This window comes from Lissotriton helveticus, chromosome 10 (genome assembly GCF_964261635.1).
Source record: "Lissotriton helveticus chromosome 10, aLisHel1.1, whole genome shotgun sequence".
NCBI lineage: Eukaryota > Metazoa > Chordata > Amphibia > Caudata > Salamandridae > Lissotriton > Lissotriton helveticus.
In genome coordinates, this window is record NC_136071.1 from 49,867,878 (window position 1) to 49,895,213 (window position 27,336).

The 27,336-nt window shown below is 48.8% G+C and overlaps 1 protein-coding gene across 10 annotated transcripts in view; it reads right to left on the minus strand.

Moving 5' to 3' along the window:
* The window catches only part of LOC144785024 (uncharacterized), a 409,707-nt gene that overhangs the window by 372,081 nt on the left and 10,290 nt on the right, over positions 1-27,336 (minus strand). For 9 of the 10 annotated variants that reach the window (XR_013601741.1, XM_078664148.1, XM_078664147.1 and 6 more), the window contains exon 1: positions 17,812-17,983. The exons of the other annotated variant lie outside the window; for it this stretch is intronic. The gene's annotated coding sequence lies outside the window, so the exon portion shown is untranslated. Of the gene's footprint in view, positions 1-17,811; positions 17,984-27,336 lie in introns of those variants that run through there. 10 annotated transcript variants of the gene reach the window in all.

The window sequence follows — 27,336 nt, forward strand, 5'->3', positions numbered from 1 at the left end:
ATCCTGATATCACACCAGCCTCGATGAAAGCACATCCTGCTATGACACCAGCCTGGATGAGAGCACATCCTGCTATGACACAAGCACGGATGAGAGCACATGCTGATATCACACCCGACTGGATAAGAGCACATACTGATATCACACCATCCTGGATAAGAGCACAACCTGATATCACACCTGCCTGGATGAGAGCACATCCTGCTATGACACCAGCCTGGATAAGAGCACATTCTGATAGCACACCTGATTGGCTAAGAGCATATCCTGATATCACACCAGCCTGGACGAGTGCACATCCTGATATGACACCAGCCTGGATGAGTGCACATTCTGATATTACACTAGCCTGGATAAGAGCACAACCTGATATCACACCAGCCTGGATAAGCGCACAACCTGCTATGACACCAGTCTGGATGAGAGCACATCCTGCTATGACACCAGCCTGGATGAGAGCACATCCTGATGTCACACCCGCCTGGATAAGAGCACATCCTGATATCACACCAGCCTGGATAAGAGCACATCCTGCTATGACACCAGTCTGGATAAGAGCACATCCTGATATCACACCAGCCTCGATAAAAGCACATCCTGCTATGACACCAGCCTGGATGAGAGCACATCCTGCTATGACACCAGCACGGATGAGAGCACATGCTGATATCACACCCGCCTGGAGAAGAGCACATACTGATATCCCACCATCCTGGATAAGAGCACAACCTGATATCACACCTGCCTGGATGAGAACACATCCTGCTATGACACCAGCCTGGATAAGAGCACATTCTGATAGCACACCTGATTGACTAAGAGCACATCCTGATATCACACCAGCCTGGACGAGTGCACATCCTGATATCACACCAACCTGGATGAGAGCACATCCTGATATCACCCCAGCCTGGATGAATCACATCCTGATATCACACCAGCCTGGATAAGAGCACATCCTATCACACCAGCCTGGATGAGAGCACATCCTGATATCACACCAGCCTGGATAAGAGCACATCCTGGTATGACACAAGCCTGGATGAGAGCACATCCTGATATCACACCAGCCTCGATAAGAGCACATCCTGATATCACACCAGCCTGGATAAGAGCACATCCTGCTATGAAACCAGTCTGGATGAGAGCACATCCTGCTATGACACAAGCACGGATGAGAGCACATGCTGATATCACACCCGACTGGATAAGAGCACATACTGATATCACACCATCCTGGATAAGAGCACAACCTGATATCACACCTGCCTGGATGAGAGCACATCCTGCTATGACACCAGCCTGGATAAGAGCACATTCTGATAGCACACCTGATTGGCTAAGAGCATATCCTGATATCACACCAGCCTGGAAGAGTGCACATCCTGATATGACACCAGCCTGGATGAGTGCACATTCTGATATTACACTAGCCTGGATAAGAGCACAACCTGATATCACACCAGCCTGGATAAGGGCACAACCTGCTATGACACCAGTCTGGATGAGAGCACATCCTGCTATGACACCAGCCTGGATGAGAGCACATCCTGATGTCACACCCGCCTGGATAAGAGCACATCCTGATATCACACCAGCCTGGATAAGAGCACATCCTGCTATGACACCAGTCTGGATAAGAGCACATCCTGATATCACACCAGCCTCGATAAAAGCACATCCTGCTATGACACCAGCCTGGATGAGAGCACATCCTGCTATGACACCAGCATGGATGAGAGCACATGCTGATATCACACCCGCCTGGAGAAGAGCACATACTGATATCCCACCATCCTGGATAAGAGCACAAGCTGATATCACACCTGCCTGGATGAGAACACATCCTGCTATGACACCAGCCTGGATAAGAGCACATTCTGATAGCACACCTGATTGACTAAGAGCACATCCTGATATCACACCAGCCTGGACGAGTGCACATCCTGATATGACACCAGCCTGGATGAGTGCACATTCTGATATTACACTAGCCTGGATAATAGCACAGCCTGATATCACACCAGCCTGGATAAGGGCTCAACCTTCTATGACACCAGTCTGGATGAGAGCACATCCTGCTATGACACCAGCCTGGATGAGAGCACATCCTGCTATGACACCAGCACAGATGAGAGCACATGCTGATATCACACCCGCCTGGATAAGAGCACATACTGATATCACACCATCCTGGATAAGAGCACAACCTGATATTACACCTGCCTGGATAAGAGCACATCCTGATATCACACCAGCCTGGATGAGAACACATCCTGATATCCACACCAGCCTGGATAAGAGCACATCCTGCTATGACATCAGCCTGGATTAGAGCACATCATAATATCACACCAGCCTGGATAAGTGCACATCCTGCTATGACACCATCCTGGATGAGAGCACATCCTGATATCACACCAACCTGGATGAGAACACATCCTGATATCCACACCAGCCTGGATAAGAGCACATCCTGCTATGACATCAGCCTGGATTAGAGCACATCATAATATCACACCAGCCTGGATAAGTGCACATCCTGCTATGACACCATCCTGGATGAGAGCACATCCTGATATCACCCCAGCCTGGATGAAGCACATCCTGATCTCACACCAGCCTGGATAAGAGCACATCCTATCACACCAGCCTGGATGAGAGCACATCCTGATATCACACCAGCCTGGATAAGAGCACATCCTGGTATGACACCAGCCTGGATGAGAGCACATCCTGATATCACACCAGCCTCGATAAGAGCACATCCTGATATCACACCAGCCTGGATAAGAGCACATCCTGCTATGAAACCAGTCTGGATGAGAGCACATCCTGATGTCACACCCGCCTGGATAAGAGCACATCCTGATAACACGCCAGCCTGGATAAGAGCACATCCTGCTATGACACCAGCCTGGATAAGAGCACATCCTGATATCACACAAGCCTCGATGAAAGCACATCCTGCTGTGACACCAGCCTGGATGAGAGCACATCCTGCTATGACACCAGCACGGATGAGAGCACATGCTGATATCACACCCGACTGGATAAGAGCACATACTGATATCACACCATCCTGGATAAGAGCACAACCTGATATCACACCTGCCTGGATGAGAGCACATCCTGCTATGACACCAGCCTGGATAAGAGCACATTCTGATAGCACACCAGCCTGGACGAGTGCACATCCTGATATGACACCAGCCTGGATGAGTGCACATTCTGATATTACACTAGCCTGGATAAGAGCACAACCTGATATCACATTGGCCTGGATAAGGGCACAACCTGCTATGACACCAGTCTGGATGAGAGCACATCCTGCAATGACACCAGCCTGGATGAGAGCACATCCTGATGTCACACCCGCCTGGATAAGAGCACATCCTGATATCACACCAGACTGGATAAGAGCACATCCTGCTATGACACCAGCCTGGATCAGAGCACATCCTGATATCACACCATCCTTGATAAAAGCACATCCTGCTATGACACCAGCCTGGATGAGAGCACATTCTGCTATGACACCAGCAGGGATGAGAGCACATGCTGATATCACACCAGCCTGGATAAGAGCACATACTGATATCACACCATTCTGGATAAGAGCACAACCTGATATCACACCTGCCTGGATGAGAACACATCCTGCTATGCACCAGCCTGGATAAGGGCACATTCTGATAGCACACCTGATTGGCTAAGATTACATCCTGATATCACACCAGCCTGGAAGAGTGCACATCCTGATATGACACCAGCCTGGATGAGTGCAGATTCTGATATTACACTAGCCTGGATAATAGCACAACCTGATATCACACCAGCCTGGATAAGGGCACAACCTTCTATGACACCAGTCTGGATGAGAGCACATCCTGCTATGACACCAGCCTGGATGAGAGCACATCCTGCTATGACACCAGCACAGATGAGAGCACATGATGATATCACACCCGCCTGGATAAGAGCACATACTGATATCACACCATCCTGGATAAGAGCACAACCTGATATTACACCTGCCTGGATAAGAGCACATCCTGATATCACACCAGCCTGGATAAGAGCACATCCTGATACCACACCTGCCTGGATAAGTGCACATCCTGCTATGACACCATCCTGGATGAGAGCACATCCTGATATCACACCAACCTGGATGAGAGCACATCCTGATATCACCCCAGCCTGGATGAATCACATCCTGATATCACACCAGCCTGGATAAGAGCACATCCTATCACACCAGCCTGGATGAGAGCACATCCTGATATCACACCAGCCTGGATAAGAGCACATCCTGGTATGACACAAGCCTGGATGAGAGCACATCCTGATATCACACCAGCCTCGATAAGAGCACATCCTGATATCACACCAGCCTGGATAAGAGCACATCCTGCTATGAAACCAGTCTGGATGAGAGCACATCCTGCTATGACACAAGCACGGATGAGAGCACATGCTGATATCACACCCGACTGGATAAGAGCACATACTGATATCACACCATCCTGGATAAGAGCACAACCTGATATCACACCTGCCTGGATGAGAGCACATCCTGCTATGACACCAGCCTGGATAAGAGCACATTCTGATAGCACACCTGATTGGCTAAGAGCATATCCTGATATCACACCAGCCTGGACGAGTGCACATCCTGATATGACACCAGCCTGGATGAGTGCACATTCTGATATTACACTAGCCTGGATAAGAGCACAACCTGATATCACACCAGCCTGGATAAGGGCACAACCTGCTATGACACCAGTCTGGATGAGAGCACATCCTGCTATGACACCATCCTGGATAAGAGCACATCCTGGTATGACACCAGCCTGGATAAGAGCACATCCTGATATCACACCAGCCTCGATAAGAGCACATCCTGATATCACACCAGCCTGGATAAGAGCACATCCTGCTATGACACCAGTCTGGAAGAGAGCACATCCTGCTATGACACCAGCCTGGATGAGAGCACATCTTGATGTCACACCCGCCTGGATAAGAGCACATCCTGATATCACACCAGCCTGGATAAGAGCACATCCTACTATGACACCAGCCTGGATAAGAACACATCCTGATATCACACCAGCCTCGATAAAAGCACATCCTGCTATGACACCAGCCTGGATGAGAGCACATCCTGCTATGACATCAGCACGGATGAGAGCACATGCTGATATCACACCATCCTGGATAAGAGCAAAACCTGATATCACACCTGACTGGATGAGAGCACATCCTGCTATGACACCAGCCTGGATAAGAGCACATTCTGATAGCATACCTGATTGGCTAAGAGTACATCCTGATATCACACCAGCCTGGACGAGTGCACATCCTGATATGACACCAGCCTGGATGAGTGCACATTCTGATATTACACTAGCCTGGATAAGAGCACAACCTGATATCACACCAGCCTGGATAAGGGCACAACCTGCTATGACACCAGTCTGGATGAGAGCACATCCTGCTATTACACCAGCCTAGATGAGAGCACATCCTGATATCACACCAGCCTCGATAAAAGCACATCCTGCTATGACACCAGCCTGGATGAGAGCACATCCTGCTATGACACCAGCACGGATGAGAGCACATGCTGATATCACACCTGCCTGGATAAGAGCACATCCTGCTATGACACCAGCCTGGATGAGAGCACAACCTGATATCACACCAGCCTGGATAAGAGCGCATCCTGATATCACACCAGCCTGGTGAGAGCACATCCTGATATCACACCTGCCTGGATAAGAGCACATCCTGCTATGACACCAGCCTAGATTAGAGCACATCATGAAATCACACCAGCCTGGATGAGAGCACATCCTAAAATCACACCAGCCTGGATAAGAGCACATCCTGCTATGACACCAGTCTGGATGAGAGCACATCCTACTATGACACCAGCCTGGACGAGAGCACATCCTGATGCCACACCCGCCTGGATAAGAGCACATCCTGATATCACACCAGCCTGGATAAGAGCACAACCTGCTATAACACCAACCTGGATAAGAGCACATCCTGATATCACACCAGCCTCGATAAAGCACATCCTGCTATGACACCAGCCTGGATGAGAGCACATCCTGCTATGACACCAGCCTGGATGAGAGCACAACCTGATATCACACCAGCCTGGATGAGAGCACATCCTGATATCACACCTGCCTGGATAAGAGCACATCCTGCTATGACACGAGCCTGGATAAGAGCACATCCTGGTATGACACCAGCCTGGATTAGAGAACATCCTGATATAACACCAGCCTGGATGAGAGCACATCCTGATATCACACCTGCCTGGATAAGAGCACATCCTGCTATGACACCAGCCTGGATTAGAGAACATCATGATATCACACCAGCCTGGAAAAGTGCACATCCTGCTATGACACCAGCCTGGATGAGAGCACATCCTGATGTCACACCAACCTGGATGAGAGCACATCCTGATATCACCCAGCCTGGATGAGAGCACATCCTGATCTCACACCAGCCTGGATGAGAGCACATCCTGATATGACACCAGCCTGGATGAGAGCACATCCTGATATCACACCAGCCTGGATAAGAGCACATCCTGGTATGACACCAGCCTGGATGAGAACACATCCTGATATCACACCAGCCTCGATAAGAGCACATCCTGATATCACACCAGCCTTGATAAGAGCACATCCTGCTATGACACCAGCCTGGATCAGAGCACATCCTGCTATGACACCAGCCTGGATGAGAGCACATTCTGGTGTCACACCCGCCTGGATGAGAGCACATCCTGATATCACACCAGCCTGGATGAGAGCACATCCTGATCTCACACCAGCCTGGATAAGAGCACATTGTATCACACCAGCCTGGATGAGAGCACATCCTGATGTCACACCCACCTGGATAAGAGCACATCCTATCACACCAGCCTGGATGAGAGCACATCCTGATATGACACCAGCCTGGATGAGAGCACATCCTGATATCACACCAGCCTGGATAAGAGCACATCCTGGTATGACACTAGCCTGGATGAGAGCACATCCTGATATCACACCAGCCTCGATAAGAGCACATCCTGATATCACACCAGCCTGGATAAGAGCACATCCTGCTATGACACCAGCCTGGATGAGAGCACATCCTGCTATGACACCAGCCTGGATGAGAGCATATTCTGATGTCACACCCGCCTGGATGAGAGCACATCCTGATATCACACCAGCCTGGATAAGAGCACATCCTATCACACCAGCCTGGGTGATAGCACATCCTGATGTCACACTTGCCTGGATAAGAGCACATCCTGATATCACACCAGCCTGGATAAGAGCACAACCTGCTATGACACCAGCCTGGATAAGAGCACATCCTGATATCACACCAGCCTCGATAAAAGCACATCCTGCTATGACACCAGCCTGGATGAGAGCACTTCCCGCTATGACACCAGCACGGATGAGAGCAAATGCTGATATCACACCCGCCTGGATAAGAGCACATCCTGCTATGACACCAGCCTGGATGAGAGCACAACCTGATATCACACCAGCCTGGATAAGAGCACATCCTGATATCACACCAGCCTGGATGAGAGCACATCCTGATACCACACCCACCTGGATAAGAGCACATCCTGCTATGACACCAGCCTGGATGAGAGCACAACCTGCTATGACATCAGCCTGGATTAGAGCACATAATAATATCACACCAGCCTGGATAAGTGCACATCCTGCTATGACACCAGCCTGGATGAGAGCACATCCTGATATCACACCAACCTGGATGAGAGCACATCCTGATATCACCCCAGCCTGGATGAGAGCACATCCTGATCTCACACCAGCCTGGATAAGAGCACATGCTATCACACCAGCATGGATAAGAGCACATCCTGGTATGACACCAGCCTGGATGAGAGCACATCCTGATATCACACCAGCCTCGATAAGAGCACATCCTGATATCACACCAGCCTGGATAAGAGCACATCCTGCTATGACACCAGTCTGGATGAGAGCACATCCTGATGTCACACCCGCCTGGATAAGAGCACATGCTGATATCACACCAGCCTGGATAAGAGCACATCCTGCTATGACACCAGCCTGGATAAGAGCACATCCTGATATCACACCAGCCTCGATGAAAGCACATCCTGCTATGACACCAGCCTGGATGAGAGCACATCCTGCTATGACACAAGCACGGATGAGAGCACATGCTGATATCACACCCGACTGGATAAGAGCACATACTGATATCACACCATCCTGGATAAGAGCACAACCTGATATCACACCTGCCTGGATGAGAGCACATCCTGCTATGACACCAGCCTGGATAAGAGCACATTCTGATAGCACACCTGATTGGCTAAGAGCATATCCTGATATCACACCAGCCTGGACGAGTGCACATCCTGATATGACACCAGCCTGGATGAGTGCACATTCTGATATTACACTAGCCTGGATAAGAGCACAACCTGATATCACACCAGCCTGGATAAGCGCACAACCTGCTATGACACCAGTCTGGATGAGAGCACATCCTGCTATGACACCAGCCTGGATGAGAGCACATCCTGATGTCACACCCGCCTGGATAAGAGCACATCCTGATATCACACCAGCCTGGATAAGAGCACATCCTGCTATGACACCAGTCTGGATAAGAGCACATCCTGATATCACACCAGCCTCGATAAAAGCACATCCTGCTATGACACCAGCCTGGATGAGAGCACATCCTGCTATGACACCAGCACGGATGAGAGCACATGCTGATATCACACCCGCCTGGAGAAGAGCACATACTGATATCCCACCATCCTGGATAAGAGCACAACCTGATATCACACCTGCCTGGATGAGAACACATCCTGCTATGACACCAGCCTGGATAAGAGCACATTCTGATAGCACACCTGATTGACTAAGAGCACATCCTGATATCACACCAGCCTGGACGAGTGCACATCCTGATATCACACCAACCTGGATGAGAGCACATCCTGATATCACCCCAGCCTGGATGAATCACATCCTGATATCACACCAGCCTGGATAAGAGCACATCCTATCACACCAGCCTGGATGAGAGCACATCCTGATATCACACCAGCCTGGATAAGAGCACATCCTGGTATGACACAAGCCTGGATGAGAGCACATCCTGATATCACACCAGCCTCGATAAGAGCACATCCTGATATCACACCAGCCTGGATAAGAGCACATCCTGCTATGAAACCAGTCTGGATGAGAGCACATCCTGCTATGACACAAGCACGGATGAGAGCACATGCTGATATCACACCCGACTGGATAAGAGCACATACTGATATCACACCATCCTGGATAAGAGCACAACCTGATATCACACCTGCCTGGATGAGAGCACATCCTGCTATGACACCAGCCTGGATAAGAGCACATTCTGATAGCACACCTGATTGGCTAAGAGCATATCCTGATATCACACCAGCCTGGACGAGTGCACATCCTGATATGACACCAGCCTGGATGAGTGCACATTCTGATATTACACTAGCCTGGATAAGAGCACAACCTGATATCACACCAGCCTGGATAAGGGCACAACCTGCTATGACACCAGTCTGGATGAGAGCACATCCTGCTATGACACCAGCCTGGATGAGAGCACATCCTGATGTCACACCCGCCTGGATAAGAGCACATCCTGATATCACACCAGCCTGGATAAGAGCACATCCTGCTATGACACCAGTCTGGATAAGAGCACATCCTGATATCACACCAGCCTCGATAAAAGCACATCCTGCTATGACACCAGCCTGGATGAGAGCACATCCTGCTATGACACCAGCATGGATGAGAGCACATGCTGATATCACACCCGCCTGGAGAAGAGCACATACTGATATCCCACCATCCTGGATAAGAGCACAAGCTGATATCACACCTGCCTGGATGAGAACACATCCTGCTATGACACCAGCCTGGATAAGAGCACATTCTGATAGCACACCTGATTGACTAAGAGCACATCCTGATATCACACCAGCCTGGACGAGTGCACATCCTGATATGACACCAGCCTGGATGAGTGCACATTCTGATATTACACTAGCCTGGATAATAGCACAGCCTGATATCACACCAGCCTGGATAAGGGCTCAACCTTCTATGACACCAGTCTGGATGAGAGCACATCCTGCTATGACACCAGCCTGGATGAGAGCACATCCTGCTATGACACCAGCACAGATGAGAGCACATGCTGATATCACACCCGCCTGGATAAGAGCACATACTGATATCACACCATCCTGGATAAGAGCACAACCTGATATTACACCTGCCTGGATAAGAGCACATCCTGATATCACACCAGCCTGGATGAGAACACATCCTGATATCCACACCAGCCTGGATAAGAGCACATCCTGCTATGACATCAGCCTGGATTAGAGCACATCATAATATCACACCAGCCTGGATAAGTGCACATCCTGCTATGACACCATCCTGGATGAGAGCACATCCTGATATCACACCAACCTGGATGAGAACACATCCTGATATCCACACCAGCCTGGATAAGAGCACATCCTGCTATGACATCAGCCTGGATTAGAGCACATCATAATATCACACCAGCCTGGATAAGTGCACATCCTGCTATGACACCATCCTGGATGAGAGCACATCCTGATATCACCCCAGCCTGGATGAAGCACATCCTGATCTCACACCAGCCTGGATAAGAGCACATCCTATCACACCAGCCTGGATGAGAGCACATCCTGATATCACACCAGCCTGGATAAGAGCACATCCTGGTATGACACCAGCCTGGATGAGAGCACATCCTGATATCACACCAGCCTCGATAAGAGCACATCCTGATATCACACCAGCCTGGATAAGAGCACATCCTGCTATGAAACCAGTCTGGATGAGAGCACATCCTGATGTCACACCCGCCTGGATAAGAGCACATCCTGATAACACGCCAGCCTGGATAAGAGCACATCCTGCTATGACACCAGCCTGGATAAGAGCACATCCTGATATCACACAAGCCTCGATGAAAGCACATCCTGCTGTGACACCAGCCTGGATGAGAGCACATCCTGCTATGACACCAGCACGGATGAGAGCACATGCTGATATCACACCCGACTGGATAAGAGCACATACTGATATCACACCATCCTGGATAAGAGCACAACCTGATATCACACCTGCCTGGATGAGAGCACATCCTGCTATGACACCAGCCTGGATAAGAGCACATTCTGATAGCACACCAGCCTGGACGAGTGCACATCCTGATATGACACCAGCCTGGATGAGTGCACATTCTGATATTACACTAGCCTGGATAAGAGCACAACCTGATATCACATTGGCCTGGATAAGGGCACAACCTGCTATGACACCAGTCTGGATGAGAGCACATCCTGCAATGACACCAGCCTGGATGAGAGCACATCCTGATGTCACACCCGCCTGGATAAGAGCACATCCTGATATCACACCAGACTGGATAAGAGCACATCCTGCTATGACACCAGCCTGGATCAGAGCACATCCTGATATCACACCATCCTTGATAAAAGCACATCCTGCTATGACACCAGCCTGGATGAGAGCACATTCTGCTATGACACCAGCAGGGATGAGAGCACATGCTGATATCACACCAGCCTGGATAAGAGCACATACTGATATCACACCATTCTGGATAAGAGCACAACCTGATATCACACCTGCCTGGATGAGAACACATCCTGCTATGCACCAGCCTGGATAAGGGCACATTCTGATAGCACACCTGATTGGCTAAGATTACATCCTGATATCACACCAGCCTGGAAGAGTGCACATCCTGATATGACACCAGCCTGGATGAGTGCAGATTCTGATATTACACTAGCCTGGATAATAGCACAACCTGATATCACACCAGCCTGGATAAGGGCACAACCTTCTATGACACCAGTCTGGATGAGAGCACATCCTGCTATGACACCAGCCTGGATGAGAGCACATCCTGCTATGACACCAGCACAGATGAGAGCACATGATGATATCACACCCGCCTGGATAAGAGCACATACTGATATCACACCATCCTGGATAAGAGCACAACCTGATATTACACCTGCCTGGATAAGAGCACATCCTGATATCACACCAGCCTGGATAAGAGCACATCCTGATACCACACCTGCCTGGATAAGTGCACATCCTGCTATGACACCATCCTGGATGAGAGCACATCCTGATATCACACCAACCTGGATGAGAGCACATCCTGATATCACCCCAGCCTGGATGAATCACATCCTGATATCACACCAGCCTGGATAAGAGCACATCCTATCACACCAGCCTGGATGAGAGCACATCCTGATATCACACCAGCCTGGATAAGAGCACATCCTGGTATGACACAAGCCTGGATGAGAGCACATCCTGATATCACACCAGCCTCGATAAGAGCACATCCTGATATCACACCAGCCTGGATAAGAGCACATCCTGCTATGAAACCAGTCTGGATGAGAGCACATCCTGCTATGACACAAGCACGGATGAGAGCACATGCTGATATCACACCCGACTGGATAAGAGCACATACTGATATCACACCATCCTGGATAAGAGCACAACCTGATATCACACCTGCCTGGATGAGAGCACATCCTGCTATGACACCAGCCTGGATAAGAGCACATTCTGATAGCACACCTGATTGGCTAAGAGCATATCCTGATATCACACCAGCCTGGACGAGTGCACATCCTGATATGACACCAGCCTGGATGAGTGCACATTCTGATATTACACTAGCCTGGATAAGAGCACAACCTGATATCACACCAGCCTGGATAAGGGCACAACCTGCTATGACACCAGTCTGGATGAGAGCACATCCTGCTATGACACCATCCTGGATGAGAGCACATCCTGATGTCACACCCGCCTGGATAAGAGCACATCCTGATATCACACCAGCCTGGATAAGAGCACATCCTGCTATGACACCAGTCTGGATAAGAGCACATCCTGATATCACACCAGCCTCGATAAAAGCACATCCTGCTATGACACCAGCCTGGATGGGAGCACATCCTGCTATGACACCAGCATGGATGAGAGCACATGCTGATATCACACCCGCCTGGAGAAGAGCACATACTGATATCCCACCATCCTGGATAAGAGCACAAGCTGATATCACACCTGCCTGGATGAGAACACATCCTGCTATGACACCAGCCTGGATAAGAGCACATTCTGATAGCACACCTGATTGACTAAGAGCACATCCTGATATCACACCAGCCTGGACGAGTGCACATCCTGATATGACACCAGCCTGGATGAGTGCACATTCTGATATTACACTAGCCTGGATAATAGCACAGCCTGATATCACACCAGCCTGGATAAGGGCTCAACCTTCTATGACACCAGTCTGGATGAGAGCACATCCTGCTATGACACCAGCCTGGATGAGAGCACATCCTGCTATGACACCAGCACAGATGGGAGCACATGCTGATATCACACCCGCCTGGATAAGAGCACATACTGATATCACACCATCCTGGATAAGAGCACAACCTGATATTACACCTGCCTGGATAAGAGCACATCCTGATATCACACCAGCCTGGATGAGAACACATCCTGATATCCACACCAGCCTGGATAAGAGCACATCCTGCTATGACATCAGCCTGGATTAGAGCACATCATAATATCACACCAGCCTGGATAAGTGCACATCCTGCTATGACACCATCCTGGATGAGAGCACATCCTGATATCACACCAACCTGGATGAGAACACATCCTGATATCCACACCAGCCTGGATAAGAGCACATCCTGCTATGACATCAGCCTGGATTAGAGCACATCATAATATCACACCAGCCTGGATAAGTGCACATCCTGCTATGACACCATCCTGGATGAGAGCACATCCTGATATCACCCCAGCCTGGATGAAGCACATCCTGATCTCACACCAGCCTGGATAAGAGCACATCCTATCACACCAGCCTGGATGAGAGCACATCCTGATATCACACCAGCCTGGATAAGAGCACATCCTGGTATGACACCAGCCTGGATGAGAGCACATCCTGATATCACACCAGCCTCGATAAGAGCACATCCTGATATCACACCAGCCTGGATAAGAGCACATCCTGCTATGAAACCAGTCTGGATGAGAGCACATCCTGATGTCACACCCGCCTGGATAAGAGCACATCCTGATAACACGCCAGCCTGGATAAGAGCACATCCTGCTATGACACCAGCCTGGATAAGAGCACATCCTGATATCACACAAGCCTCGATGAAAGCACATCCTGCTGTGACACCAGCCTGGATGAGAGCACATCCTGCTATGACACCAGCACGGATGAGAGCACATGCTGATATCACACCCGACTGGATAAGAGCACATACTGATATCACACCATCCTGGATAAGAGCACAACCTGATATCACACCTGCCTGGATGAGAGCACATCCTGCTATGACACCAGCCTGGATAAGAGCACATTCTGATAGCACACCAGCCTGGACGAGTGCACATCCTGATATGACACCAGCCTGGATGAGTGCACATTCTGATATTACACTAGCCTGGATAAGAGCACAACCTGATATCACATTGGCCTGGATAAGGGCACAACCTGCTATGACACCAGTCTGGATGAGAGCACATCCTGCAATGACACCAGCCTGGATGAGAGCACATCCTGATGTCACACCCGCCTGGATAAGAGCACATCCTGATATCACACCAGACTGGATAAGAGCACATCCTGCTATGACACCAGCCTGGATCAGAGCACATCCTGATATCACACCATCCTTGATAAAAGCACATCCTGCTATGACACCAGCCTGGATGAGAGCACATTCTGCTATGACACCAGCAGGGATGAGAGCACATGCTGATATCACACCAGCCTGGATAAGAGCACATACTGATATCACACCATTCTGGATAAGAGCACAACCTGATATCACACCTGCCTGGATGAGAACACATCCTGCTATGCACCAGCCTGGATAAGGGCACATTCTGATAGCACACCTGATTGGCTAAGATTACATCCTGATATCACACCAGCCTGGAAGAGTGCACATCCTGATATGACACCAGCCTGGATGAGTGCAGATTCTGATATTACACTAGCCTGGATAATAGCACAACCTGATATCACACCAGCCTGGATAAGGGCACAACCTTCTATGACACCAGTCTGGATGAGAGCACATCCTGCTATGACACCAGCCTGGATGAGAGCACATCCTGCTATGACACCAGCACAGATGAGAGCACATGATGATATCACACCCGCCTGGATAAGAGCACATACTGATATCACACCATCCTGGATAAGAGCACAACCTGATATTACACCTGCCTGGATAAGAGCACATCCTGATATCACACCAGCCTGGATAAGAGCACATCCTGATACCACACCTGCCTGGATAAGTGCACATCCTGCTATGACACCATCCTGGATGAGAGCACATCCTGATATCACACCAACCTGGATGAGAGCACATCCTGATATCACCCCAGCCTGGATGAATCACATCCTGATATCACACCAGCCTGGATAAGAGCACATCCTATCACACCAGCCTGGATGAGAGCACATCCTGATATCACACCAGACTGGATAAGAGCACATCCTGGTATGACACAAGCCTGGATGAGAGCACATCCTGATATCACACCAGCCTCGATAAGAGCACATCCTGATATCACACCAGCCTGGATAAGAGCACATCCTGCTATGAAACCAGTCTGGATGAGAGCACATCCTGATGTCACACCCGCCTGGATAAGAGCACATCCTGATAACACGCCAGCCTGGATAAGAGCACATCCTGCTATGACACCAGCCTGGATAAGAGCACATCCTGATATCACACAAGCCTCGATGAAAGCACATCCTGCTATGACACCAGCCTGGATGAGAGCACATCCTGCTATGACACCAGCACGGATGAGAGCACATGCTGATATCACACCCGACTGGATAAGAGCACATACTGATATCACACCATCCTGGATAAGAGCACAACCTGATATCACACCTGCCTGGATGAGAGCACATCCTGCTATGACACCAGCCTGGATAAGAGCACATTCTGATAGCACACCTGATTGGCTAAGAGCACATCCTCACACCAGCCTGGACGAGTGCACATCCTGATATGACACCAGCCTGGATGAGTGCACATTCTGATATTACACTAGCCTGGATAAGAGCACAACCTGATATCACACTAGCCTGGATAAGGGCACAACCTGCTATGACACCAGTCTGGATGAGAGCACATCCTGCAATGACACCAGCCTGGATGAGAGCACATCCTGATGTCACACCAGCCTGGATAAGAGCACATCCTGCTATGACACCAGACTGGATCAGAGCACATCCTGATATCACACCATCCTCGATAAAAGCACATCCTGCTATGACACCAGCCTGGATGAGAGCACATTCTGCTATGACACCAGCACGGATGAGAGCACATGCTGATATCACACCCGCCTGGATAAGAGCACATACTGATATCACACCATCCTGGATAAGAGCACAACCTGATATCACACCTGCCTGGATGAGAACACATCCTGCTATGACACCAGCCTGGATAAGAGCACATTCTGATAGCACACCTGATTGGCTAAGAGCACATCCTGATATCACACCAGCCTGGAAGAGTGCACATCCTGATATGACACCAGCCTGGATGAGTGCACATTCTGATATTACACTAGCCTGGATAAGAGCACAAGCTGATATCACACCAGCCTGGATAAGGGCACAACCTTCTATGACACCAGCCTGGATGAGAGCGCATCCTGCTATGATACCAGCACAGATGAGAGCACATCCTGCTATGACACCAGCACGGATGAGAGCACATGCTGATATCACACCCGCCTGGATAAGAGCACAACCTGATATCACACCTGCCTGGATGAGAGCACATCCTGCTATGACACCAGCCTGGATAAGAGCACCTTCTGATAGCACACCTGATTGGCTGAGAGCACATCCTGATATCACACCAACCTGGAAGAGTGCACATCCTGATATGACACCAGCCTGGATGAGTGCACATTCTGATATTACACTAGCCTGGATAAGGGCACAACCTGCTATGACACCAGCCTGGATAAGAGCACATTCTGATAGCACACCTGATTGGCTAAGAGCACATCCTGATATCACACCAGCCTGGACGAGTGCACATCCTGATATGACACCAGTCTGGATGAGAGCACATCTTGATATCACAGCCGCCTGGATAAGGGCACAACCTTAAATCACATGGGCCTGGGTGACCGGACATCCTGAAGTCACACCTGTCTGGATAATAAAGGAAAGAGAACAACTTGAGAGCTCTCGGAAGCTCCTGTTGAAGATGGAGAGGTAGGAAGAGGCCTCGGCACAGCTGGGGCGGAGACTCCCGGAAAGAGCTCTCAGAATAGGTGCTTCTGCCAGATGCAGCTCAGAGCCGCGCGCGCAGTTTCATATAAGTACTTATCCCCTGACTTAGTTTCACTTTGAGACAATACCGCAACACAGATGTCTGGAAGCAGGCGTTTATGCGCGATTAAAAGTTCTCGTTTTTTCATCACACTCCCACCACGACAACCTTACTGCCCCTCGCTTTACCTTTTAAATAACTTTTTTCAAATTAAGTTTTAAGTCCCTTACCTGCTGGCCCGGACTTCCTCATGCGAAAGCCTCACAACGGCAGGAACATGAAATGCTACTTTCGATTCCGTTTTAAATTGTGCGAAAGGACACGCTGACCCCAGCTGCAAAACTAGTACAGACTCTTAAACAGAAGCCTATTGTTGTTTTTTTTAAATCTCAGAAACGTGCATCAAAGTGTTCTGGCCGGAGCCCCCTGCCGTGAAGCGGCCTTGGGTCTTATCAGTGTTGGCAGAGATGCGCTCTCTGAAATCCAGAGGCTGCAGGAACTCTGTGTCGTGTTTTAGAGCTGTCACTGGGGCATGGTTTTGAAATCTGAACACAGGGCATCTCCGGTACATTCCTGGGGGGATGGGGAGCGGTTCTCCCCAACTGCACTTAGCCAAAATGTGAATATGTAATGCAAAATGTAACCATGCCCCACTTTAAAACCAGCTGAACTTCTAGCACAGCCACGTCATGCAACCTAGTGCAATCACACCCCAAGTTTAGGATACTGGTGTTGTCGAAGATAGGCATTTGTAGGCAAGTATTCAGGCAGCCAATAATGCAGATTATAAGAAGAAGGTTTATTGAGTAAGGTAAGACTTAGCTACTTAGCTTAACTAAACCACATTGCCACAGCCCTGGAAGAAGGAGCGGGCGGCTCAGAAACGCGTTGGCAAGCAAGATGAAATGACGGACGTTAATTCACCCTCGATATGCAAATAAATGAAGGAAGTTCCTTGATGCTGTGGAGTGCTTTTTTTGCTGCAGAGCCATTGAATTAAATATATATATATATATATATATATATATATATATATATATATATATATATATATAGGCACAGTCGCCTCCTCTTACAAACAACAAGGGACTCAGCGGGCAGTATTCAGGTAGGATTATTCAGAATTCTTGTAGCATGACGCGGATATAAAGGACATTCATTCACTTAAAACAACATTAAAAATGCAATCATCCTGCACCCAGTACAGTTAAATGGAGTTAAAAAACAACATACTGTCTCTCTGATAGGGAGTGCACACTAAAACAACATGCTGGATATCAATTGAAACACACCACAAGTACATACAGAAACTCACTCTGAGACGGACTGCAGTACAAATATATGACGCAAGGATAAAGCATAAAATTAGGGATTCCAAAGTACATAAAAAAAACACATAGCAGTTTTATGGTCCCTAATATTGTGCGCAATAAATAAGGGTTTTAAAAATGAAACAAATCAATAATTAAAAATGACTAAAGATGGAAATAAATAATCAAACATTTCTTTATCGTCAGATACATTATTAATCACTTCATATAATCCTCTGCAGGACTTAGGGAACAAATAACACCCCTAAGACATTCGGGTCACTGGGATGCAATACTCACACTAACCCCCTGCTGCAACACATTTGAACACTGAGGTGCAACCTTCGCATCACTGACGTGCAACACCCACGCGCCCCCCTTTCTGCAACACACTAGGTGACACTCTGGGGCACAACACACAGCGCCTACTCTTCTCCCCAACCTCTTTGAACAAACACTACTCTGCACTAGGGTACACAACCCTACAACGTGACACCAGGGTACACAACCCCACTCCAACATACATAACTCTACAGCGTAACACCAGGGTACACGTTCCTAAGCTAGAGATCGCAACTTTACAACGTCCCACCAGGGTACACAACCCAACGATAGAGTACACAACTCTACAACATATTACTAGGGTACACGGTCCAACACTAGAGTACACAACTCTACAATGTAACTCAATGTACACAACCCCTCGCTAGAGTACACAACTTTACAACATAACACGAGCGTGCACGACCCCAAGGCTAGAGTACATGACCCTACAGTGCAATACTAGGTTGCACAATCCTAAAACTCACCTTGACACTTTGCAACGCTAGGGTACAAGACCCAACAGGACAACACTAGAACACAGGACCCCCATCTGCAACACTAGGGTACACGACCCTTAACACTCAACACCATTCTGCATCACAAATGCCACACGCCTTACATGACCAGGGGTAAAAGACCATAGATCCCAAATCCAGCATGTCATAATAAACCTACACAGGATGCAAAATAAGAATAGCATCTGAATGTGGAAAATCCAGAACAGTATTGAAAATACACTTAGGCAGCAAATTAAGCATGAGAAAAATAAAAAATATACTTAAGGCAGCAAATTCAGCATTGCATAAATAAAAATACACAGTTAGGTAGCAAATTCGGCATGGCATAAATAAAAATACAGTTAGGTAGCAAATTCAGCATGGCATAAATAACAAGCATTTGCAATGCAATCGGTCTCTACTTTGGGACCTTATATGTATTTAGCTATGCAGCACATTAGCCTGGGTGCTGAAACATCTACTGTTCTTTAACATGGAGGGAAAGTAAGCACCAAACTGCGTGACATGCCAGGTATGGGAACACATGAAGAGAAATATTGCCTTTCAGCGGGAAATGGTATAGTTCAAAGCTCTGTTTTTATATAAAGGCATGAAAATACACAAGATGATGGACGGAATGTTGCGCAATGGCAAGAAATTCACCTCCAGTCACAGATCTGGGTTTAATACATTGTTATTTTGCACACCAAGCCACCCCAGTTCAGACATGGCCGTATGCAAATCAGTCTTGACCCTGTGCCTCATGGGAACAGTCCAGCCCGAACTACTAAGCCATGTCTTCCCTGGACGGAATCAAGCATCCTAAGACCGGTTTCTGGCTATCAGCCGTTTTCAGCCAGGATAGCTTGACTCCACTGGCGTAGTGAGCACAGGACCCACGTCTGGGCATACCCTTCCCACATAGGGTGAACAGTAAAACACACAAGATGATGGACGGAATGTTGCACAATGGCAAAACATTCACCCCCAGTCACAGATCTGGGATTAATCCATCGTTATTTTGCTCACCAAGCCACCCCAGTTCAGACATGGCCATATGCAAATCAGTCTTGACCCTGTGCCTCATGGGAACAGTCCAGCCTGAACTGCCAAGCCATGTCTTCCCTGGACCGGAATCAAGCATCCTAAGACCGGTTTCTGGCTATCAGCCGTCTTCAGCCAGGATACCTTGACTCAAGTGGCGTAGTCAGCACGGGTCCCACGTCTGGGCATACCCTTCCTACATAGGGTGAACAGCAAAACACACAAGGTGATGAATGGAATGTTGCACAATGGCAAAACATTCACCCCCAGTCACAGATCTGGGATTAATCCATCGTTATTTTGCTCACAAAGCCACCCCAGTTCAGACATGGCCATATGCAAATCAGACTTGACCCTGTGCCTCATGGGAACAGTCCAGCCCGAACTGCCAAGCCATGTCTTCCCTGGAGCGCAATCAAGCATCCTTAGACCGGTTTCTGGCTATCAGCCGTCTTCAGCCACGATAGCTTGACTCCAGTAGCGTAGTGATCACGGGACCCACGTCTGGGCATACCCTTCCCACATAGGGTGAACAGCAAAACACACGAGATGATGGACGGAATGTTGCACAATGGCAAAACATTCAACCCCAGTCACAGATCTGGGTTTAATCCATCGTTATTTTGCTCACCAAGCCACCCCAGTTCAGACATGGCATGTGTAAATAGTCTTGACCCTGTGCCTCATGGGAACAGTCCAGCCCGAACTGCCAAGCCATGTCTTCCCTGGACGGAATCAAGCATCCTAAGACCGGTTTCTGGCTATCAGCCGTCTTCAGCCAGGATAGCTTGACTCCAGTGGCGTAGTGAGCACGGGACCCACGTCTGGGCATACCCTTCCCACATAGGGTGAACAGCAAAAAAACTAAGGTGATGGACGGAATGTTGCTCAATGGCAAAACATTAACCCCCAGACATAGATCTGGGTTTAAACCATCGTTATTTTGCTCACCAAGCCACCCCAGTTCAGACATGGCCATATTCAAATCAGTCTTGACCCTGTGCCTCATGGGAACAGTCCAGCCCGAACTGCCAAGCCATGTTTTCCCGGGATCGGAATCAAGCATCCTAGGACCGGTTTCTGGCTATCAGCTGTCTTCAGCCAGGATAGCTTGACTCCAGTGGCGAAGTGAGCACGGGATCCACGTCTGGGCATACCCTTCCCACATAAGGTGAACAGCAAAACACACAAGATGAGGCCTTCAGTGTTCATATCACTGAAAATACAAGATTTAGCACTTTGTACAGCGCTCTGATACCCTCAAGGGTCATGTTCACGCTTTATAAAACTTTTCAAATAAAATAAAATAACATTAAAGAGAAAAGCAGTGGGTTTTCACTGTCCCTTAGGGGCACCTACAACAACAAGCATTCACAGTAAATGAGCTCAACACCCAAGAGCCCAGCACAGCAAACAGCAAGGGCAGATTTTTGGCAGAAAACAAATGTAACCAAATCAGGCTCCACGCAATGAGTATATTGTGCTAACTGCAGGACGTAAATAAGAACAGTCATGCTCTCAATAATTAATTCGTTTTAAAAGCAGATTACTGGCATTTCTTAGCTGAGCCATAATGACTCTAAGAATATTTCAACAGCAGTGCTTAAGAGCAGTGAATATTTGCCCCAGGATTATCGAATAACTTATTTAAAAGGAGGTAGGCACCGTAAGACCACGTCACTCACGTAACTCATCCGTACACTCTGCAACTTAACCTCTTAGGGCCTGCAGTCCTGTGTATTATGACTTTAGAAAATGAACATAAGAAGAACTATTTACAAATGGGCTTGGGAAAGTTGAGAGTTGTGAACTAGGGGGCAGATTTACAAGCCCCTGGCATCACTTTTGCGCCGCTGTTGCGTCATTTCTGTGATGCAGCAGCGGCGTAAAAGTTGCGGCCCATTTACAACGTGACGCACCTGGGTCTGCGTCAGGTATAAAGTATGCAGAGTAGGTGTTCCCACGCAAAAAGCCATGTAGAATTGACAGTGAAATTTACAACATTTTACTGTGTCACTCTACGCCTTCGCTACGTCAAAATCCCTGCGCCTGCTTAGACCAGGCATAAAGAATGACTATGGGCTTTTTAAATGGGACTTACCTCTCTGTTGTGACACATTGCTGGAGTTCCATAACTTTCATGAGCAACTCCAGCAGTGCGTCACTTTTGGGTCAACAGATGGGTCAGTATATCAGATGCATCTTACAACCTTGCACCATGGTCCGCTGTAATGTAAATACGGCGCATCCATGTTGACGCAAGGGTTTTGCATGGTGGCGCAGGGAAAGTGACGCATCTCTACAAATGCATCACTTTCTTGTAAATCTGCCCCTAGAGGTTTTCCATTTCAAGGGCTGGCTCAGTGAGTCAATACTTGAACAATGGAACTTTGTCCTTGAGAGGATGAAATAACTTTTTGGCGAGAGCACAGCAGGCTGAGGGGGGGGATCGCACTCTTAGACAGGACAAAGGGGCATAAGCGGCAGGTACAGGAGCTAAACCTTTTGTTCTTTCTGGTCCCAGGCAGCTCTGTTTCAGCATTAACCCCTTCATCTGACAGAGTACCTGTGTCCGTATGCAATATAAAGATGCACGGACATAGTCCCCTCATGGCAACAGGACCCCCCGCCCCACACATGGATACCCTACAAACATGGAATAATACACAGGACACAGTGTTTGGTTGGAAAGAAAATGCTGCAGGATTTATTACATACAACATATGTAATCCAGATGGGTTTATTACATACAACATATGTAATCCAGATGGGTTATCTTACGGGCGATCCCAGGGCAGGCCGCATTCTCGCCACCTGCCCGCCTGATGAGCCGGGCAGCACAGTGTGGAACCACCTGTGTGCTGCCCCATATGTTAATTTACTTAGCTCACGCCCCGAGGGGCGGAGCGCAACTAGGCAGCCCCCGGTTGTACAGGCCCACAACCGCCCGAAGGACTACTGAGGCGCCGACACGTGTACCCGGACCTCCCATGAAGTCCAGGTGTTAGGCTCTGGCACCCCTATGTGCCTGCTGAGGTACAACGCTGCACCTCTCCGCTTCCGGATCACCCTGTAACTCTACCACAGCCCGACCGGCGGCCACCGCCGCCGCCCGGGCCCCCCATCCACTAGGCTCCTTCCTACCTGCAGCCTCTCTCCTGCAAAGCATCGTACCAATCTAGGAGGAAAAGGTCCGAGCCCACTGCATTGAGATGAACATCTATACTCAAAGTAACCTTTTATCTTTCCTGAATCATCTCATGGCGGATGAAACCAACGCCACTCTGCGAAGTGATTCGCGCATGTCGCGGTTTACCCTCCTCCTAGACTTTCCTATGGCTTTGCCTGACCTAGCGCCTCGCCAGACTCTGCGTGGGAGCAATTCAGACCACCAGACCTCACAGCTCCCCACCATTCTGCAAACCTCCACCAGGTCCGCCTTCATTTTATGCAGCAGCGCGGACCTTCCCATGTTGGTGATGTCGTTGCCCCCAGGTGAATGACCAAGTGATGCGGTGGAGCGCCACCTGTCGCAAGTGAGTGCCTGATTCTGGACAAGAGGCCGTTCCAGCGCATGCCCGGGAAACCTAACCATACACAGTCCGTGTTGGAGAAAGCCCACCTCCAGTTCCTGTTGGCTGCCCATCGACCTAACCTTGCGACGGTTGACTGGCCCAGAACCCAAACTCTCGAACCTGTCAACACCAAAGACACCAATAACTTTTTTGTTCTTTTATTGCACGCTTAACACAGCAAAAAAGGCACAGCAACCAGCTCCTGCCACTGAAAACCACCACACACCTCCACACAAAGCCTCAGCAGCCTACACCCAGTCTAGTATAACTTCTGCTGAGGGGCAGGTATAAAATCCAACTGCAAACTGTGCTTTATGTACGCCTGTGCTACTATCCTTCAGCAAAGTACAGAGGAATATTTCGGTGCGCCATGCATAATATAGTATCACACGCATGGTGAACTTGTATTTCATATACAGTATTGCACAGGTAAACAGCTGGACCCATGCCCCCCCCGGCTTGGAGGCTGCTTAGACTATGCTACACCAAAATTAGCATGTCCAAAGGTAGACTTACGACCCCCGCCATAAAGGGTTTAGTCTGCACACCGGTGCTCCCAATAATGGCGATATCAATCTCGGGCCAGCTACTCGCCTAGAGAGGAGCCCAAATGTATATAAAGGTACTCCGGCTAAACACGAGGCTGATCCATCACAAGCCAGGGGCGCCCAAACCATAACCGTGAACGAGACACAGTGTGTCCAATTCTTGATGGGAGCACCTCGCGCAATGCCACCACCCCAATAGTGAAAACGAGCAAAAGGGGGTGTTGGAAACCGGGAGACATTCAGAGTTTCCAAAACAGCTGATACTACTCTTCTGGAGCAATTCTATATTGCGAGTCTACTAGGGGCCCACTTCATAGGTATTATTGGCAGTCCAGGCTCAGGCAGCGGTGTCACAGGTACTCCACTAGTATGAGAAATGAGTGTAACACTGCCAGCTGAAGACCCTAAATACTACTGATCGGCAGCAGCACCCGAACTGATGGCTCTTCAGATAGGCTGCCTACCCGAGTCCATGCCACCACCCATAATAGTGAAAGCGAGCAAAGAGGGGGGGGGGTAGGAAACCGGGAGACATTCTGAATTTCCCTACAGCTGTTACTTCCTCCTGTAGAATTTTATATCAAGAGTCTACTAGGGGTCCACTACTATGTATTATAGGCAGTCAAGGCTCAGGCAGTGGTAGCGCAACTACTCCACTAGCATATAAATGGGAGTGACCTTGCCGGCTGTGGACCCTACATACTACTGATAGGCCGCAGCTGCTCCTGACTGATGGCTCTGCAGATATGCTGCCTTCCCTATTCCAGAGTCTTGGAAGAACTGACAGACAACAGCAGTATTATGGAAGCAAATGAACTAGTGTCCTGAGACCCATTCTTCTCATAGGTTAAGTTAAAACAGGCAGGTCCCAGGAATGTACAAAGACAATACTAACTATCCCTCATGGATAAGGCCCCCGGCGATTGCTATGCACAATGGGATATTATGAACCTATTAGCCTAGGGCCAGACCTAGAATTAGCAAACTATCCGAATGGTGGCACATTCTAGCTGACGTCCATACGGTCATACCTTGCCAAGGCAGTACAGAAAGATAATACCCCAACAGAGAGAGCCCCTTCCACTTGAGGGCCACAGGAATAAGCCCAACAACCAAACTACAATATGTATGATATTCAGGAGCCAATGAAAATTACCACGCAGTCATTGTACAGTCACAACGCGGCGCGGGGCTCCCCCTAGCACACCTGGCGTGTAATTCTATGGGGTTACTGCTCTATTGTCTTAGAACAGACCCAAAAGACGCCAATGACATCGTGATTGAGAATTAGGAGAAAGTTGGGCGAGTGCCTACGTACCTCCAGGAGGTAAGGTAAAGGCGTGGCCTTCAAACTGACCCAACAAATCTCCCCCAAAATGACACCTCCAATGATACTACCTGCCCTCACCAATATCTGATGGCAGACCTTACAGAGAATTCTACTTGCCTAGAGTGTGGAAGTGTCTTCCCAGTGAATTCTCGTTGCAATAGAGTCCATACAATTGCAGGAATACTCTTCTACCAGTCTAACGGACTCATAGTAACATGCACCTATTACTAATCTTTTGTCACTACTGTGTGCTACCTATGCAATGAGATGGTTACCTGCAAGGCACCAGTGACACCCACGCTTGCGTAACCCCCGTTACTGGGTGTACCTGTCGCCAGCAGTGAGGGTTGGGATCACCCTGCGGCCCAGGAACCCCTCAAAGAAGTGGCCCACATACCCGGCCAACAACTACCTATAAACATCATAAGGCTGTTCTCGCAGGGCTCATAATTAGGCAATGATTGATACCTATAAAATTTTTAAAGCTCCTAGGAGCAACCACATCGGGGAAAGCCAAAGCACGACTTATTGGCTGGTGAAGTGATGGGAGAAAAAAGCCGAAAGCCGAGGCCAATGTTGAGCCAGCCAGACATGCGCTTGAGCTAATTAGCCACTAGTATGCCAAACTACTCTTAGTACAAGTCGCAGGGACTTGCCCCGCCGATCTACAGGACGCTAAACCTTTCCCCTCCGTTGTTGCTATGCCCCTTGGTGCAACCGGGCCCAGATAATAACAATATTGTAATCCGGGAGACAGCTACTCCTAGCATGTTCCAAACATGGGTATTGCTTGGTCTGAAGGAAAGTGGAAAGTATGTTTAGTCTTCCCCTGTCACGTCAAAATCCTGTTGCCATCCCGTTGCAGAAGACAGAGGCAGCAACATTCTCCCATGGGGGTGTTTGGGCCCAGCAATACCTGAACTTATTTGCTGTGGTCCTACCCAGATAACCCTACCTGCTGCCCAGGAGTGACCGTAGTTGTGTAGCTATCGTGTCCTGGTTCAGAAGCGCCCCCTGAAAGTGCAAACCCATCCGGAGTGTTGAAGTGTGCATTCCAGGAACTCTGAGGTGCTGGTGCATGTGTGTAATATGCATTACTGATGACATACCCTGCCCCTCCATAAAGA